Below are 5,065 nucleotides of genomic sequence, written 5' to 3'. Positions count from 1 at the left end.
CCTTTGCCTCTGAAACTTTCCAAGTAAAATGAGCCATTCTTTACATTGGTGACCCAGGCCAATTTGTAGATGCTTTTTAGAGATTAATAACACTTTTTAATTAGACACAGTGTAAAATACTTTTATTTTAAAAACACATTTTTGACCACTAGAATTTGGAGAAGAGATGAAAGGTTAGGATTGCTTTGAAGCAAGGTTTCATCCTCTTATAAGGTGGGGGAAACAGGTCCAGCTGATGGGACAGATGGTTCTGCCTCCCCCCCAACACACACACACAAATGGAAAGAAAAAAACTGGCCTTATCGCTTCTAGGCCTTTTGCTGAGGTCGTGTAGTATCTGTTCTTATCTATTTAATATCTGATATGTCCTCTGAGGACAATATGCTAAATGTATTTTTGGAGCAGGGAGATGGAATAGAGCTTGCCTCGTCCACTCCGTGCATTGACCTGGTATTGCAGTACTTCCGGGAACAGTGCACCCAAAAAACCCACAAAACTGGCCTTAGTTTTAGTCAGTATCCATAGTTCTCAAATCTAGAGGACATTGTAACCTATAAACTTCCAACAGTATATAAAACCAGTGATCATTTGAGTTTATAATTATTTGATGTGTTCAGGGTTTATCAAGGTGTATGTAGTATTGCTTGCTCTGATACTGGAGGACCCAATTTGTTGTGCCCGTGGGTTTAATTATTTTTGTCTCTTGCTGTCAGTTTTAAGGGCCAGTGTGCCAGCCTTTAGTAGCTATATGTGTTTTATGTGTCATGAGGTTGGCATTCCAGTAACAGGGCTTATAAAAATATGTGAAAGGAAATTTTGCAAATACGAGCTTTATAGCATAAACATTAATGACCCTGTTGCCTACTCTTAACACTTTTGGGGGTATTTTTCAGTAGTCATGGTCTATTTCACATTTGTTGAAACTCAAGTTCAAAGTAAGAAAATACTCTACCTGTGACTTTAACTGGATTTTGTTTTTATATGAAATTTTCTTCTGCCCCACGCCCACCCCTGACTTTAGTATCCTCTGAGTGCAGAATGAAAAGATAGATGAGAATTGTTTGAACTTTAAGGTATATTAAATATACCTTAAAATATTAGGGTAAAACAACACACACAGCCTGATAAGTTTAACTTTCTGAAAAATGAGTGAAATGCTATCTCTTCATCAGCAAGAGATTACTTATGTTAATACTAAACCTGAAATCCATATTTACAAATAGTAGTCAAAAAAAACTATCAAGGGTTGTGGATACTTTAAATCAACTTCAATTATTATTCTTAAGAAAAAGCCCTAGCCCAAGCATGTCAAGCCCACCGACAGCATGCTTGATTTATTTGGCCTGTGTTAGCGTTTGAGTTTGACATGCTTGCCTTAGCCGGTTTGGCTCGGCGCATTGAGTGTTGGCCCACAGACTGAAGGGTCCCAAGTTCAATTTTGGTCAAGGGCATGTACCTCTGCAGGCTCAATCCCCAGCCCAGGTTGGTCCGGGTGGAAGTGGGAGGCACCCAATTGATGTGTTTCTCTCTCTACCCCTCCCTTCCATTCTCTCTTTAAATAAATAAATAATCAATGGAAAAATATCCTCAGGTGAGGATTAACAAAAAACAAACAACAAAAACGGACATGCACATTTTAGACCTAGGAAAAGGACTGGTTCCCTTTGTTGTTGTTTTTAGATAGCTAAATTAAGTGCTGGTACATACTTAACTGAGTCTGATTAGCCATAATAAGATTAGTAATACTGTTTTATTTTTTTAGTAATATTCGTAACTATTCTAAGGAATACCTTTTACTAGATTATTCTCTAATGCACAAAATGAGAGGTAGCATGTATAAGTCCTTTTTAAAATTATTAAATGATTCTTTCTCCTTAGAAAGTAACATAGTGTAATCAATTCCAAAAATTGTGAAAACCATGCACTTGTTTAACTCTCTCAAACCAGATTGCTTCCATCACCAGTAACTTGATTTCCTAAGGGGCAAAGTAACAAATGATTTGATACATGAAGTGATACTCTGAATTCAAGGAAATTGCTACTAATTTGTTAAATAGTTGAATATTTATAGCAAGGTTAGAACTTAGCAACTAAACTCCTAGTAGGAATTTATAAACCTCTCCATCACATACTTTCCACACATTATGCCCAATGCCTGGCTCCTAATGTCTTTCTGATAAACTTTAATGTTGTTATGTAAAGTGAGAGAGAACCTGTTCCTTCAGTTTAGTCTAATCCCTCGTATTTAAGTTTTTAATGAAAGAAGGCTATGCTCTAAGGTAACAGCTCATTCTCGAAGGAAACTTATTTTGGATAAGCAAGAAATGCCAAATTATTTTTTCTCACTTTGTACAATAGTAGAAACCTGAAAAGGTAGCAAAAAATATTCATTCTTCTCAGGTTTGTGTGATAACAATGATATGGTATTATCTAGGCATCTCTCCTGTGTCCTAAACACAACTTATCTAACCACATCTCTGCAAGAATTTCTGTGGCTACTTTCTGTTTTTATTCCCATGCTCTCACTTTATGACCAGTTAAAGGGCAAATGGGAGTAAAAAGGAGAAGAGGCTATATCAAATGAATGAAAAATACTTTAGAAAATTAAATGGCTGTAAGAAAAGATATTCTACCAATAAATGTGAAGTCAAGGGTTCACTTGTGCCATCTCTGGATTTTCTAAGTGTCTAAAGGTTAACTAACTCCCTTTTTCCACAAACTCAGCCTTTTGTGTCCATGTTGGTATTACTGGAAAATAAGACTATATGCAGTTATTTGCCTTTAACATTTTGTCAAAGTTCTGTATGTTTATGTGTTCCAGATGGGAGGGTCTTATATGACCTATAACATTTGATTACTAAGAATATTCCTTCTTAAAACTCCTTGGTTTATATGCTAAATATCCTTTGCTGGTTGACACTTCTGTCCTCCTGTTTTCATAAGTTGCTTTCTTCAGCTTTTAGTTTGGTAGTTCTCAGTGTTATGTCCCCAGCCACCTTTTCACCAATTGTATTAATCAATTTTCACCCCTTTACCTATTGATGACTCCAGAATTTATAATCTCTGAACTCAAATAGAACTATTAAATATGGGTACTTCAAACTAAAATTCAAAACAACTTTTCTCTCTAAACTTTTCTCCTTGTATTTCCTTTTCTGGTTAATGGTTTTACCCTTCTAGCTTATTCATGTGATCAAACATCTTTTCAAAACAATCTTTTATGCTTAAAAGACTTAATTCGCCAGAGATTTGAAGATCAAGTCCAAACACTCTATAACATGCAAGGTTTTTCCTCTAACCCTTCCTTATGAACCTCATGGACACCACTGAAATTAAAATGACCCAAATTTGAATATTTGCTCTTTCATTTCAAGTGAGACCTTAGGAAGCTTGCTTTCTGGGCCTCAGTTTCATATCCCATAGAACAGGTAAAATACTGTTTCATTATAGTGACTAGGGATTAAATGAGAAATAAAAGCTCTAAGAGCATTGTTGATTTGTAGTAAACTCAATTATCATCTCCTGAAAATGGAGACATTTCTCTATTACTTCTGTATCTATCACAGTCATGTTCATGTTACTCTTTTCTATGAGCCTGTGAGATGTTGATAGCTAACATGCAAAGTTCCTGGCATACAATAGGCACTCAGTTTTTGTTGGGCAAACAACAGATAATCTGATTTGATGCCAGATGTCTGAAAATTTTGCTGTAGCATGAGTTTATGGTAATGATAGCAAGTCAGTTGGATACATAATTGGATGCAAAATATTTTGGTTGATTCTGTCATAAAAGTTTGGGTATTTTTTAAAAATACCTTTTACCAGCATTGTTAGCCCTCAAATTAGTTTCTGTCCATCATGTTCCTTTTTTCCTCAAATATGTGTGCCTTTCTTTCATTGTGTGAGGGAAAACTGGACCCTATCAACACTAATAAAAGAGAAAAATGGTAATTGGTGTACGACGATACCCTTTTCATTGGCTAATCAGGGATATATGCAAATTAACTGCCAACTATGATTGGCAGTTAACTGCCAACAAGATGGCGGTTAATTTGCATATGTAGGCACAATGCAGGGAGGTGAAAGGGAAAGCAGGAAGAAGCCCCCTGCCACTGACAGTGATCAGAAACCCAGGGGGGAGCTAAGAGCTGGGGGGCAGGGCAAAGGCGGCCCTGGGGCCGCCTTTGCCCTGCCCCCCAGCCATGATCGGAGAATCAGGCGCCTTTGCCGCCCTGGCCAGTGATAGCAGGAAGTTGGGGTGGAGCCAGCGATGGGAGCTGGACACGGTCGAAGCTGGCAGTCCCGGGAGCTAGGGGTCCCTTGCCTGGGCCTAAAGCGGAGCCCACGATCACGGGGCCGCTGCAGCTGCAGGTCCCCGCTGCCCGAGCCGGATGCCTAGGCCAGAGGCGTTAGGCCTGGGCAGGGGCGGAGCCTGCAACCGCGGGGAGCTGGGGGTCCCCTACCCAGGCCTGACACCTCTGCCGGAGGCCTCAGGCCTGGTCAAGGGGCCGATACGGTGATTGGTGATCGGAGGGTGATTAGGGTCAACTCCTCTGGCCGAGGCGTCAGGCCTGGGCGAGGGCTGAGCCGGGGATTGGGGGGATATGATGGTCCCCTTGCCCAGGCCTGAAGCCTGGGTCAGAGGCATCAGGCTTGGGCGGGGGGGTGGAGCAAGCGATCAGAGGGAGATGGGGGTCCCCTGCCCAGGCATGATTCCTGGGCCAGAGGCCTCAGGCCTGGGTGGGGGGCAGAACCAGCAATCGGAGGGGTCTGGGGGTCCCCTGCCCAGGCCTGATCCCTGGGCCAGAGGCATCAGGCCTGGGCTGGGGGCAGAACCAGTGATGGGGGGAAATGAGGGTCCCCTGCCCAGGCCTGACGCCTCTGTCAGAGGCGTCAGGCCTGGGCAAGGGGCCGATCCTGCAATTGGAGGGTGATGGGGGTCAACGCCTGAGGGCTCCCAGTATTTGAGAGGGGGCAGGCTGGGCTGAGGGACACTCCCCCCCCACACACACACACACACACACCCAGTGCACGAATTTCGTGCACCGGGCCCCTAGTTAATTTA

The 5,065-nt window shown here is 41.8% G+C and overlaps 1 non-coding gene across 1 annotated transcript; it reads left to right on the top strand.

The window, feature by feature from the left end:
• Positions 1-301: 301 nt before the first annotated feature.
• Positions 302-484, top strand: LOC132211625 (U2 spliceosomal RNA). The gene has a single exon (XR_009447525.1). It is a non-coding gene; the product is annotated as a U2 spliceosomal RNA (small nuclear RNA).
• The last annotated feature ends 4,581 nt before the right edge of the window (positions 485-5,065 follow it).

This window comes from Myotis daubentonii, chromosome 10 (genome assembly GCF_963259705.1).
Source record: "Myotis daubentonii chromosome 10, mMyoDau2.1, whole genome shotgun sequence".
Classification (NCBI taxonomy): Eukaryota; Metazoa; Chordata; class Mammalia; order Chiroptera; family Vespertilionidae; genus Myotis; species Myotis daubentonii.
The sequence above is the reverse complement of the archived record's forward strand: the minus strand, read 5'-3'. Positions and strand labels throughout refer to the sequence as shown.